At 36.4% G+C, this 15,932-nt stretch overlaps 1 protein-coding gene across 3 annotated transcripts in view; it reads right to left on the bottom strand.

Moving 5' to 3' along the window:
- The window catches only part of LOC115220873 (laccase-like), a 70,466-nt gene that overhangs the window by 25,727 nt on the left and 28,807 nt on the right, over nucleotides 1–15,932 (bottom strand). The window contains exons 1-3 of one of the 3 annotated variants that reach the window (XM_036510492.1): nucleotides 5,906–5,916; nucleotides 2,279–2,285; nucleotides 1,905–1,912 (exon numbers count right to left, since the gene is read on the bottom strand). The exons of the other annotated variants lie outside the window; for them this stretch is intronic. The gene's annotated coding sequence lies outside the window, so the exon portion shown is untranslated. Of the gene's footprint in view, nucleotides 1–1,904; nucleotides 1,913–2,278; nucleotides 2,286–5,905; nucleotides 5,917–15,932 lie in introns of those variants that run through there. 3 annotated transcript variants of the gene reach the window in all.

Raw genomic sequence — 15,932 nt, 5'->3', positions numbered from 1 at the left:
CGATCCTCTAGGCCATTGCGCTCTCCTATATATATATATATATATATATATATACGCACTCACGCAAACACAAACGTACACACGTGTGTGTGTGTGTGTGTGTGTATGTGTGTGTATGTGTGTTGTATGTGTGTGTTTTTGTGGGAGTGTATTGTTTGTATATATAAAATGAATTCTAATTGAAAAATTGACAAATAACTGTATAAGTCGTTTTCAGTTAAAACACACATATACACAACACACACTAGACACTACACACGCACACACAAGTATACACACACACCCACATAAATTACAATAATAAATTAGAGAAATACAATTGATAATCTAGCAATTTATTACATTATAATTATAATATAATATAATATAATATAATAATATAATATAATATAATATACAATATAGGCGCAGGAGTGGCTGTGTGGTAAGTAGCTTGCTACCAACCAACATGGTTCCGGGTTCAGTCCCACTGCGTGGCATCTTGGCAAGTGTCTTCTGCTATAGCCCCGGGCCGACCAATGCCTTGTGAGTTGATTTGGTAGACGGAAACTGAAAGAACCCTGTCGTATATATGTATATATATATATATATATATATATATATATATATATATATATATAATATATATATATATATATATATATATATATATATATATATATATATATCTATATATATATATATAGATATATATATATATGATGTGTGTGTGTGTTTGTGTCTGTGCTTGTCCCACTAGCATTGCTTGACACCGATGCTGGTGTGCTTACGTCCCCGTTACTTAGCGGTTCGGTAAAAGAGACCGATAGAATAAGTACTAGGCTTACAAAAGAATAAGTCCCGGGGTCAAGTTGCTCGATTAAAGGCGGTGCTCCAGCATGGCCGCAGTCAAAAGATTGAAACAAGTAAAAGAGTAAAAGAGTAATATAAAGTATACTATAAGATAACCAAGAATTGGTTATGTTATACCATATTTGATAGTATATTATGTTATATTATAATGTAATAAATTGTTAGATTGTCAATTGTATTTCTCTATTTAATTTATTATTTGTAATTTGTATTTATACTTCTATTTCTGTGGTAGTCAACTGCCGTACCAGTGAATTGGGTGTCTCATACGCCTTTGAAGGAATCGTTTTTCCCTTCGTTTGTTATATGAATATATATGTATTTATATATATATATATATATACATACACAAACGATGTCTGATCAATGAGTAACCGTACTATTGCCATGGCAACGAACCTAAACCACACAGAGTAAAGCCGCTTGGCAAAGATTGACCTTCAATTTTGCTGTGTCGATTTCTATCCTTCCATATTTAAGCCCCTCCTTCTGAAGGCTCTAACTTTTGCTGAGAAATATACCAGCATTTAGTGACCTTGACATCAGAATTATCATGAATGCCAGAAAGTCAATACTGGCCCACAACGATTCCTTCCGGGTGAAAAAAGAAGGCGACCCACTGTTCGGCGTCTCTATGGGGAGCTTTGAGGGGGCTGAAATCGCTAACCCACATAGATCGGCCCTCTATAAGGACGACGGCCTGGCTATCACAAGTCATACGAATGGCCACAGCATGGACAGGTTCAGGAAGGATAATAATATTTAAGAAGTTCGACCTCAGTACGGAGAAGTATTACCCGTACAAGAAGCCTAACGAGGAGACAGTATACATCGACAATATCTCAAGCCAATCCCCAATGTAATCAGAAGCATAGTTTTAGTCATTAGTAAACGACTATCTAATCTCTCGACCAACAGAGAGATCTTTAACAGGGCCGCCCCCACTACAATGATGCTTTGGCTAGGAGCAGGTCTACTGAGAATCTCACGTATGTGGACAACCCCCAAACAACCTTTCTTAGGAGAAGAAAAATTATATGGTATAACCCCACCTTTCAACCTAGAATTTTCCACCAACGTAGCTAGGGACTTCCTGCCATTAATTAAGAAACACTTTCCAGGAGCCATAAGTATTGCAAACTCTTCAACGCGCATAATGTCAAGATGAGCTACTCCTGCTTAGACAATATCGCATCTAACATCGTACCCATCAACAAACTAAAAATGCACCAGCACCACCCTAACCTCAACCTGCAACTTCCGAAACCCCACTAGAAGGATCTTGTATCTCAAGGGCTGTAGTATACAGAGCCACCCTTAGACCATCGGATAAAATTACTAGGCACTATACGGGTATGACAGCTAATACATCCAAGGGAAGATACTCCCAGCATATGCACTCGTTCAGATCCAGGGCAGAGAGAACTCTACTTCTCTGTCTCGTTTCTCTGGAGACTCGGTGATCTCCGAGATGAAATACACAGCTGTCGACATATTCACTCGGCTCCCCCATATTCACTCGGCGCCCCTAACTGCCAGCTCTGCCTCCGCCTAAAACTGTAAATCTTCTAACAACCCACAGTATCCCACAGAAGAAATACGATTTATCGTATTGCTGTCACTAGAGATATGCTATTCTGGCAAATTTCAGGCCTCTGACTGCCGACAGGCAGGATATACCACCTTAGCACCAGCTGCTGCTTTGCACCGCCTGCACCCAGGTCACCGCTGCCAACCAGCCTAACCCATGAGCAGGACCGCCATTTACCAATCCCCAACGTTTACCAACCCCCAACGCATACCAACCCCCAACACTTACCAATACCCAACGCTTGCCAATCCCTAACGCTTGTTTTGCTCGTGTATCTTTGCCTACGCACGCGTGCACATGCATATGTGCACATGCATGCGTGTGTGCGCACACACTGGTATGAATGCGTATATGCATGCGAATATATATATACAGTATGTACATATGAAGGAATACGCATGTGTGTTTACGTGTGTATGTGTGTGAATATGTGCGTATGCGTGTGTATGTGTGTGCGCGTGTATGTGTGTGCGTGTGTGCGCGTGCGTGTTCGTCCAAGCGTATGTTGTGTGTGTGTGTGTGTGTGAGAGTGTGTGTTTGTGTGTCTGTGTGTGTGCAGACGGGCGCGTACGTGCCCATGTACAGACGCGCATACTCGCATCAATATATACATGCATGCAAGGCCATATGAGCGCGTCTACACACCCACATATATAACTATATACTTTCACATGCCGCACCTTCTCACTTCCCTTCGAACAACCTGACCGACTTCTAATCGCCATGTGGTCAATTTCCTGTTCACCATGCAGCATTTTCCAACTAAAGGCTGAGGACGCTCGACCTTTATTCTCTTGAAAAACGCCGCCGCCGTGGTGATCTCATTCTCGCCCACAACATCATAAGCGGGAAGTGTAACCTCTCGAAAGAGCTGTTCTTCACTCCTGCTCCGGAGCGTCGGCTGCGGGGTCATTCCGAAAAGCTCTACCTGCGACGATTTCATCTCAATCGAAGGAGGTTGCGGATCCGTGGAACAAGCTGCCAGACGAGATGGTGAAGATGCCGACGACCGCTTTGTTCAAAGCCTCCCTGGACCTCAAGTGGCCTGAACTCTTTACATGAACACCACCCTGTACTTAACTCCATGTCCCCCTACATGGCCTTGCTATTTGCTTTTGAGCCAAATTAACTAACTAACTAACTAACATCTATACACCAACATCAATGCACGACACCGCGTGACCTTACTCAACCAATCGCAGCCCACCTTACGCTAATAACATTCAACTTTTGCCATTCAAATTCAAAATGACTGACGACTTACATCGTGCATGAAACTCAAGAGTACCAACGAATATGAATCAAAATGTTTTGATCCATACATGTAACACACAATAAAGTGGTTGAGCGCCTTTCGTTTATTCACCCACTCGTATATATATATACGTATATACGTACGTGTGTGCGTACGTAGTAGTACGTATGTATGTACGCATTAATGTATGTATGTATGTATGTATGTATGTATGTATTTATGTATGTATGTATGTATGTATGTATGTATGTATGCATGTATGTACGAATACTAAACAAGGGCCGTGTGTAAGTGCTCGGGATAGTGGTAGGCGTTAATAAAACAAATTGTGAACAAAAGACTTTTCATCATTGAGAGGCTATCAATAATTAAAATATATTGAAAAATAAATTGAAAACTATTTATGAAGCACTTACATGTATACTCACTCTGTTTCACATACATACATACATACATACATACATATATGAGATGAAAAAGGCCCAGACCTAGTTAAAACATTCTCAAAGGATGTAGAGTTGGAGTTTGGTCAGGATGAATGTTGTTATAAGGTTGTTAAAAGGGGTAAACTATAAACCAGATTAGTGACATCTCGATCAATGATTTGGCTGTCTCCCCTGTACCTGATAAGGAATGTTACAGGTATCTAGGGTTGGATGAAAATATATCTTGCAATGGGCACCTGTAACAAAACACGTATCACTAAAGAATATTCTTTTCTACCCTAGGCACAAGGCCCGAAATTTTGGGGGAGGGGGCCAGTCGATTAGATCAACCCCAGTACGCAACTGGTATTTAATTTATCGATCACGAAAAGAATGAAAGACAAAATCGACCACGGCGGAATTTGAACCCAGAGCGTAAAGACAGAAAAAAATACCATTAAGCATTTCACCAAGCATGCTAACGTTTCTGCCAGCTCATCGACTTGTATCACTAAAGAATATTATAGCCGAATAAAGAAAATTTGGACCTCAGACTCTCTGCATTCAATAAACAAGTGGCCCACCATGTGTTTGCAGTGCTAGTACTCATACCAACATTTGGGCTGCTTGATTGGACGCTTGATAAGATCCGAGCCATTGATGTGAAAACCTGAAAAATACTAACAAGCACTCATAATTTCCACATAAACAGTGACGTAGACCGCCTCTACCTAAAACGAAAACAAGGCGGCAGAGGCTTAACATCAATCCAAAATGCCTTTGAAACTCGCATCATATCTCTTCGGCAACATCTTTTAACCGCCAAGTGTCGAAGTGCTTTCTTTGACCAAGTTTGCACACATGAGGCTGATAACATCATAAAACTTGAAAGGCAGCTCCTTGAGCAACACTCTTTGATAACCTAGAATACATGCCCAAAGAAGTCGCACCAACTCTACCGCAACATGTCATCAGATGAAAGGATGAGCCTTTATGAACAGAAGACTATTCCGGAAGTAATTTTACATTGGTATATAGAATTCTTAATCTTAGAATTATTAGACATAAATTTAATTCTGTTGGGGTTGTACTCAGAGACCAAAACTATGTTGTTATTACTATCATTATTATTATTATTATATTATTATTATTATTATTATTATTATTATTATTATTATTATTATTATTATTATTATTATTATGGAAAGGGCTGGTATTAACAAAATTAATGTTGGAACTCTCAGAAAATGAACTTTTATTTAGCGGACTGTTATTATGAGAAGATATAATTTGTGAAAGATTCTTTGCGTTGGAGAAGTCAACTCTAACTATATGAGAATTAACAATTGAATAATATCTAGAATTTTTGGGAAAGTTCTTACCAACCACTTCACGGAACTGCAAAGGAAGATTAGATTTAATTTGCCTTCCATACGGAATAACAAACCAAATAGTTTTCCTAGTAACAGTCAAATTGTAAGTGGTACTATCTATAAATATCGGTGAAATACCTCTAGAGTGAAAAAATGGGCTTAAATAACAGTTGGCTCCCTTACTCTGTAAAGGAATTTTATGTTTTGTGTTGTTGTCAATATTAGAATTAAAATCACTCTTCTTATTACAACTAGATTTCTTGTCTCGAATAGTAGATGAAGGATGAGATTAAGCAGAATCAATATATGTAACTTTTTCTTTATACCCTGCTTTAATTAAGGCTGAGTTATATAATTCTGCCTTCTCGTTAAAAATGTCAACATTGGCGGATAGTTTAGACAATCTAACTGAAATGTTTTAAACTAAATTCTTAGTAATTGCCCTAGCGTGATTACAGGATGGACTAATATACTTGAGATTGGTGGAAGGTTTGTGGTATGGGAAGGATGAGTTATTATGCAAATTAAGAGTAATATCTAAAAAGTTAGCTTTAATTATCTCATTGTCAAAAACAATGTGTAAACCCATTCTACGAAAAAACCTAACTAACCTATTCTTAACCTTCTGTATTTTTTGATTGGAAACGTTTTTGAGGTAACGCAAACAATCATTACGATATATACCACCACAGATGTCTAGGAACTGGTCAGCCATTTCATGAAGTATATATATATTTCTTTACTACCCACAAGGGGCTAAACATAAAGGGGACAAACAAGGACAGACAAAGGGATTAAGTCGATTACATCGACCCAGTGCGAAACTGGTACTTTATTTATCGACCCTGAGAGGATGAAAGGTAAAGTCGACCTCGGCGGAATTTGAACTCAGAACGTAACGACAGACGAAATACCGCTAAGCATTTCGCCCGGCGCGCTAACGTTTCTGCCAGCTCGCCGCTGTATATATACTTCATGAAGTATACATATGCTGACTAAATCCGCAATTTGAGCAGAATCCGAACTTTCTATTGGGACATCGAAAGCGTTCGGAGTATCCTTCCGGACCCACAACTTGTTATGAAACTTAATGATAGATTTTCTGGCAGCAAGCGCCATATTAATTTCCACTCTAGAGAGACCTGCTTTATTGTGTGCATGCGAGATTACCTTATTGAGTATAATAGGGTTGATTGATGAATAAAAGCTAGATATATCAAACTGAATAAATTTAGTGTTAACCTTATTAGTAACAGAAGTAAACTAATCTACAACCTGAAAAGAATTAGAGCATAAGCTAAATTTTAATTTATTGATTAAAGTAGGGATATACTTATCTAAGATGTATTTACTAAGTATACCGATGTCTGAGCTTGAAGGACAGATACGCCGAAACATATGTCGACAGTAAAAGAATTTGAGTAACACCTGCGTTCAACTCCATTTATTTACTTATATATATATATACCAGCATTACTTATATATATATATACCAGCATTACTTATATATATATATTGCCGGGTCATAGTGCTAGTGCATGTATATATGTATATATATATATGTGTCCATATTACATGTACATCTATATATATACATCTACACATAAAATACAAAATACAAAGTTATATCTTGAAATCGCTAGTGATAACAATACTCAAAATATATAACAGACTGGAATTGTTAGCCCGTCTCTTGTAAGTTCAATCAATTGTATCTTGTCCTCCCTCTTGTATAGAAGTGTGGCTACAATCCAGCCTACCTCTACTTCGGGAGGGGGGGGGGGGGGGGCATTTCTAATTTTTTTCCGGCACGTCCTACGTCCCAGATATAAAGGTAAAAATAAAATATTTCCACTTTGCAAGTTCGAGTCGAGTACTCCCTTGCACGCTCCGTTGACTCGAACCTTGCTTATATTGTGGCGAATTTACCGCCTCTGATTAGATACCTTTCATAGTCGCACCAAGACACTTTTCGAAGGTGCTTTCCTCCATGTGTTCAAATATTCTTTTTTTTCTCTACATTGTGTACTTTATAGACAATAGTCTTTTCTTTAATTTAATTTTTTATTATCCATCTGGACTATTCCATTTCTGCACGCTAATTTTATTTTTAATTTATTCCCATTCATGTGAAACCACTTATTCAAGTTGAATCATTGATGCAATTTTATACCAATTGCTATTTTTACTTTTGTTATGTTTCGATTATATTATACTTTAGTTTGATTTTAATTATTACTTCCTACATATAATTCAATTGTTATTATTATTTTTATTGTTAATGTGAAAGTATCTGACATGAAATAGAGAAACGTTTTTGTTTCACTTTTAACACGTAATACTGAAATAGTGAAGAAGATATGATATTGCTATGGGCTCGCTCTAGGCAAGAAGTTGAACATGTAAGGCATGTGTAAAATTTGAATGGAATTGGTTGTGTAGTTCTCAAGTTTTAGGGAATCGTAGTGGAGAAGATATGATATTGCTGTGGCCTCGCCCTAGTTCAAAATTTTTTTGCCGATGACACTCCCCAGACCCTAAGTAAGGTATGTGTAAAATTTGAATGAAATTGGTTGTGTAGTCCTCAAGTTTTAGGGAAACACACAGACAGACAGACACACATTCTCAGTTTTATATATATATAAAGATACTAGCAATATAAACCGGCCTTGCCCGGGATTAAGTTACGATTATTAAGCTAATCAAGTTCTTTATTCCAAACCAAACTAAGTAATATCGACGTCAAATTTGGGCAAAATCCGTTGAAATTGGTTATATTATATATATATATATTTATATTTATATAATAATATAATATAATATGAATATATATGGGTAACAGATACGATCACACATGTACGTACGTACACCTATTGCGTGTTTTGTGCATGTTCATAAACAGAAATGAATGGGAAAATGTTGTTAAATTTGTAGATTAACACTCGCACGATTTTCACTAAGAAAAATAATCGTTTTTTTTTGCGTGGAATCAACTATTCTGGCTTCCTAATATGCTACAAAACCCTTTTGTGGTCCGTGAAACGGAGTGGAGTGGGTATGGTGGAAGCCTCGGAAATTGTACCCATTTATATTGTGCAATTCACTGAGAAATTGCTACTCACCTCTTTGTTTCTTTGTTGTTAAATAAATGGATTGTCAACAAAACACTTTTTTACTCGGCGTAAAATAAAACAAAACCCTTTCGCACCCAAAGTAATGTGTGTGAGAGAGAGGGGGAGAAAGATGAACGATTTAAAATAAATAAATGATTTAGAATAAATATATTGTAATTGTTGTGTGAGAAAGTATATATACTAAGATTATAAAATATAGTGTCTTTCAAAAACATCCTGAATTTGAACACTATATATCGTGTTTAAGAAAAGACAAAACATTTTACATTTTATATTTTATGAACGTCGTCACTTACTCTCTCTCTCTCTCTCTCCCTCTCTCACTTTGTCTTTCCCGTGAAACTTTCTGCTTCATTCCACTTTTCTTTATCTTGTTTTTTTTTGTTAGACGCCGTCAGAAAGCTATGGCTGAAAATAGATTTTGAGGAACGTCGTCACTTACTCTTTCTCCCTCTGTCACTTTGTCTTTCCCGTGAAACTCTCTGCCTCTCTTCTTCCACTTTTCTTTATCTTGTTTTTTTTTGTTAGACGCCGTCAAAATGCTATGGCTGAAAATAGATTTTTACCGCTAAAAGTTATGGCTGAAAATAGATTTTTACCGCTATCCGCGGGTGCCTCGGGAAAAAAATAAGTTGACAAAACCCAGATAGGATGTTGACGAATGTCCTCCTAAAATTTGAGCGACATGCGTGCTAATTTGTGGATGTGCATAAACTACAATCACGTACACACACAACAAACACACATACACACACACACACACACACACACACATCTTGCCGTATATATATATACAGATATATAAAAATATATATGTATTCCCAACCACATGGTTCTGGGTTCAGTACTATTGCGTGACACCTTGGGTAAGTGTCTTCTGCTATAGACTCGGGCCGACCAAAGACTTGTGAGTATATCTGGTTGACGTAAACCGTAAGAAGCCCATCTTATATATGTATATATATAATTATAGTATATTCTGTTAAGAACATAGTAGAACACAGTATAAAGCTCACTCATCCACTTTCACATTTAAACTGTGCTTTCCAGTAGTAGTATTATATGTATTTCCAGGTTTGCATTTGGGCATCTGTCGTGTGTGAATAGATTATTGAAAAAATTGGAGTTAACAAGAAGGGTACGGTTGTGCCGAAAGAGATCAAAGCGGGTGCCGAAAGAGATCAAAGAGGAGTCCCGAAAGAGATCAAAGAGGAGTCCCGAAATAGATCAAAGAGGAGTCCCGAAATAGATCAAAGAGGAGTCCCGAAATAGATCAAAGAGGGTCCCGAAAGAGATCAAAGAGGAGTCCCGAAAGAGATCAAAGAGTGGACATTTATTTTTTAATCACTACAATTGTTTGCACGCATCGTAGTTCTCCAGATGTGCAGGTACTTGATTAAGAAACTATTTCCCTGTATTATGAGATCTAGTTGTGTTTCCTCAGGTGATATGTAAATATTGTCTCTGTAAATTTAAAATCCTCGGCTTCAAAAACATTCTATATCTCTGCCTTAATTTAGTAGTACTCACAAAACATATCAGGGTATGTTGTTGGTGAAGGGCCGTTGGCAAACTGCTTTGAATGCGTAAATGTAGTGGGATGGTGATTCTCGTACTCTTAAAGTGGTTGCCGTTTTAAAGAGGTTGGTATTTTATTTTTTTGTACTGTTGATTTGTTCTTCATGGTTGGTTACTCATATGATTCTCCTTAGCTGGCCTTTAAGATTCAACACATACACGCATACACATACACGCATATATGCGCGCGCACGCACATACACACATATATACACATATAAAATCTACACACACATATACATACGGATATATACACACGCTCACATATACGGATATGTACGTGCACTCACGTACATATATATAAGCACACCTACACTCGCTCGCATATACATACACAGATGCTCGCGTGTGCATACACACACTTACACACATGTATACATATCTACTTACACACACACACACTCACACCATACATATAAATATATATATTCACTCGCAAATTAAAAAAGAGTAGCTTATTAAATAAAGGCGATTTTATAGAGGTCAAAAGAGTGACAGATGGTACTGACTAGCACAGTTTTTGTTAAAATAACTCAAAGCCACAAGAGCACTGAACTTAATGACTGATAAAGAGAGGTAAGTCCCCAGCGTGCATAGCCGGATCGCAATTTCGGATTTTGATGCAGGTCATCTTAATCTTCATCAGCGACTCTTAAAGCCTAGAGTTAAACACGACTGCCTCTATCAGTCTTACAAGAAAAACCGTTGAAAACGTGTTGATTTTCAAAACGGTAAAAGTGTAAACAATAAATTAAAAAGTGGGGCTTATTAGCAATTAAAGCATAAAGGCAATATTAATAGAGGTCACAAAAGTGACTACATATATATATATATATATATTTTTTCTCTCCTTGTTTTTTCTGTGTCCCTTTTTGTAGAAGAGCGTAGGCTCGAAACGTAAAATACTTTTTCTATTCTTGAGCGTTATCCTAATACACTTGTTTGTTTTGTATACCACTTGTCTTCGTCTTTTGTTTTGTCATAAACTTCCCTATATATATTATATATATATATAATATATATAATATATTATATATATATATAATTACTATATATATAGCTATATACATATAGATATTGGTAATATATAAACCAAGGCATGAGAAAGTGCATGTTTGACCGCTAAATCCACAAGTTTTTTATTTTCTCTGTTTATGTCCTCGTGTTCCTTTCTGTTGAAGAGCATAGACTCAAAACGTAAAAGACTTTCTCACCTTCTCGAGCGTTTTTAAACTAAACACCTGCTTGTTGTTTATACACTTGTCTTTTTTTTTTGCTTTTCTGTTAATTTCAACTATATATATATATATATATATATATATATATATAATATATATATTATATATTATAATATGTATGTATGTATGTATGTAGTATGTATGTATGTATGTATGTATGTATGTATGCATGTATGTATGTATGCATATATGTATATAGCAGCGCATCAAATCAACACCCAACTAAGACAGATGTATTCTTCAAGACACTGGGAGATGCCTTCTTTGCAGACCCATCAGGGGGACAATGTTCAGCAGAAATGGGACTCTCTCAGGGACATCATCCATAGAAATGCACAGAGAGCCTTTGTTAGTAGAAGGAAAATGACGAAAGTTCTACATCCAGATCGTTTAGTCAGTCTCTCCAGAAAGAAAACTCCGATGTAACATGTGCAATTTTATTTGCATCCAATGATTTAGAAATTTCTTTAGGTTTAGGTAATTGCATACGTTATTTAGAGAGCTAGATCGACCTTGTACGAGGCCTTTCCTTATTACAAAATGTTTCAGGTACACGAATCGCTTGATTTTTTAATATCTCTTTTAACGTCTCCATTATGAGTTGCATCATATGACTGGCTATAACCGAAAAAGAAAAAATACTCAACGAAAAATTCCATGATGGAATGAAAGCATGCGTCAATGGTTGATATGTTATCTGAACAGCTGCTTCAAGAGGCATCCATCATTGCCACATCTATGCAAAAAATGAAGATCTCGAAGGGTAATGGAAAGCCATCACCATTCTGTTTATGCTTAAGCAATGGCATTGATCAAAATTAAGTTGCAGTCATCAAGTATGTACGCACGTACATTCCCGATGACTGTTTCTTTCTTTGTATGCATGTATGTATATTACACACACACACACACACACACTCGTAGCAGTAACACCTAGTATCGCTTGGGTTTATTTTATAAAAAAGGATAAGAAACAATTACAAAACCTGAGGCCATATCCTTAAAGTGATTTGTCCTTACGCATATTTGATGTACCAAGGTCTAAAACTGTAACCTACAATTTCAAACATCGATACATACATACATAATACATACATACATACATACATACATACATACATACATACATACATACATGCATGCAGGCATATATACATACGTACAACAGAAATGCATTATTATTGAAAATTTTTCAAAAACTTCTGGGGAAAATTTTAAAGATTTTTCAAACATTTTTGGGGAAAATTTGGGGGAAAATTTTCAAAACATTTTTGAAAAATTTTTGGGGATAATTTTCAAAAGATTTTCAAAAAGTCTTTCCAAAATTTTGGTGAAAAGTTTCGAAAAACTTTTTCAAGAATTTTTGGGGAAAATTGTCAAGAAATTCTTCAAAAATTTTTGGGAAAAATTTTCAAAAACTTTCGGGGAAAGTTTTCAAAAAATTTTTCAAAAATTTTTCGGGAAAATTTTCCAAAAACTTTTTTAATATTTTGGGGAAAATTTTCAAAAAATTTTTCAAAAATTTATGGGGAAAAAAGTTTCAAAAAATTTCTCAAAAATTTTTGGGGAAGATTTTCAAAAGACTTTCAAAAAATTTTTCAAAAATTTTGGTGAAAATTTTCAAAAAATTTTTCAAAAATTTTTGGGGAAAATTTTCAAAAAATTTTTCAAAAACTTTTGGGGAAAATTTTCAAAAAATTTCGATCTTGTCCTCTTTCTTGTATAGAAGTGTACGGGTGCAGCGAAATTCATTTTTGGACTTTCTTCTATCGATGGCATTTTAAGAAAAATGCTTCCGTAAAGACGGTGAAAATTCAATTTTTAAACAATAACCAAAACCCCTTCTCCGAAAGGGGGAGGGTTACAGTTTACAATTATTTAATAAATGCAACACAACAGCGCTTCCCTGATGAGGAACCAACAAACGTGATTACAATAGTCAAACAGTAATAATAATAACAACAAACCTTTTTAATTTATCCCCATTTATGTGAAACCACTTTGGATGACCATTGTTAATGGTTCATCCTGTTATATAATACTTTCACTTTAATAGTGAAAGTGTCTGCATTACAAAAGAGAGATGCTTTTGTTTCACTTTTAACACGTAATACTGAAATAGTGGAGAAGATATGATATTGGTGTGGGGTCGCCCTAAGGAAAAAGTTAAGATTTTTTTGCCGATGACACTCCCCGGACCTTAAGTAAGGCATGTGTAAAATTTGAATGAAATTGGTTGTGTAGTTCTCAAGTTTTAGGGAAACACACAGACAGACAGAGAGACAAACAGACACACATTCTCAGTTTTATATATAGAGAGATATCCTGCTTTGGCGAAGTTTGAAAAGAACTTAATTCACATGATAAAAGATCTAAGATATTCTAAATATACTAAACCATTTCAAAAAGAACTCCCTGAAACCATATCTAAAATACGTTCCTTGTATTTTCTGATAAAATTAGGAACATCTATGCATTACCTATCAACATAGAGCCAAAGATTTACGATTTACGGCTGCTGTAATCACCAGTCTTGAGAAATTAGACTTCTCAAAACAAGAAAGGAGAAAACTGATCCGACGATTACAGATTAAAGCCATAAATGGAACCATCAAAACTTTCCAGAAATTTATCATCTAAGTATGTATGCGCATGTCTAGATATGGCACTATATGCATGAGAATACATACATAAAACAAAATACAAATCTGTACATGCACGGACTCCAAACATTGCACAAATACTCACAAACATGCAAAATTACCATGTTGATGTTATTGCTATTGCAATGAAAGAGCCTTGGATATACGCCAGAAACCGGTTCTTTTTCTATTTGTAAGGAATCTTGAAAAAAAGGAAAACTGAATAATATAGCATACACCATTTAAACATTTCACACTCTGCACTATTATTGACTGAAAAGGTTAGATAACATCATGCTGCGTTTATGACACTATACTCTTTTACACTCTTTTACTTGTTTCAGTCATTTGACTGTGGCCATGCTGCAGCACCGCCTTTAGTCGAGCAAATCGACCTCAGGACTTATTCTTTGTAAGCCTAGTACTTATTCTATCGGTCTCTTTTGCCGAACCGCTAAGTTACGTGGACATGAACACACCAGCATCGGTTGTCAAATGATGTTGGTGGGACAAATACAGACACACAAACATATACACACACAATCATACATACATACATACATACATACATACATACATACATACATACAAACATACATACATACATACATACATACTACATACATACATACATACAAACATACATACATACATACATACATATATATATATATATATATATATATATATATATATATAGAGAGAGAGAGAGAGAGAGAGAGATAGATAGATAGATAGATAGATAAATAGATAGATAGATAGATAGATAGATACATACATACATACATACATATATACGACGGGCTTCTTTCAGTTTCCGTCTACCAAATCCACTCACAAGGCTTTGGTCGGCCCGAGGCTATAGTAGAAGACACTTGCTCAAGGTGCCACGCAGTGGGACTGAACACGGAACCATGTGGTTGGTAAGCAAGCTGCTTACCTCACAGCCACTACTATGCCTATTTGATATATTTCGCGTCATGTAAGCTCGGCAGCCTTTCTTATTGGCTTTCATGTGTGACGCGAGGCAGTGGATCTGTAACTAAAAAGCTTTACTTTAGTTTGTGTCTGTACGGAAGGTGGAGAGAGCATTGGAGTGTTGTTTTTGCAAAGCACAGGCTAGGTTTAATGGAAAACCATAATTTGTCCATGCAGCAAGACTGCCAACTCTAAGCCATTGATATTGCACAAGTATCACCGTAGGAACGGAGCAGAACGAAGTCGGACGCTTGATCAACCATTACTTTATGAGTGACGTCGAAAATAGTGCGGAAGCCCATAGTATGTATGTATGTATGTATGTATGTATGTATGTATGTATGTATGTATGTTTCACTTCTGTTTTTATTTATTGAAATTCTTCCTTTGAACAAGGTGCTGGTCTCTAGCAAAGATACAAAACGCCATCATTGAACTGTAGATAAAGAAAAGAATGTCACATTTTAAACCTGAGAAAAGTCTTGCATAGTTTTACAGTTCCGCTTACCGATTGCATTTGTAACGTGGGAATTAGATTCTATTACTTGTTTCAGTCATTTGACTGCGGCCATGCTGAAGCACCACCTTTAGTCGAACAAATCGACTTATTCTTGTAAGCCTAGTAATTTTTGTATCGGTGTCTTTTGCCGAACTGCCAAGTTACGGGGACGTAAACACACCAACATCGGTTGTCAAATGATGCTGGGGGACAAACACAGACACACAAATACACACACACATATACGACGAGCTTCTTTCAGTTTCCGTCTGCCAAATCCACTCACAAGGTTTAGGTCGGCCCGAGGCTATAGTAGAAGACACTTGCCCAAGGCGCCACGCAGTGGGACTGAACCCGGAACCATGTG

This window comes from Octopus sinensis, linkage group LG17 (assembly GCF_006345805.1).
Source record: "Octopus sinensis linkage group LG17, ASM634580v1, whole genome shotgun sequence".
Classification (NCBI taxonomy): Eukaryota; Metazoa; Mollusca; class Cephalopoda; order Octopoda; family Octopodidae; genus Octopus; species Octopus sinensis.
Note: the sequence above shows the minus strand (reverse complement) of the source record. Positions and strands in the feature narration are given on the sequence as shown.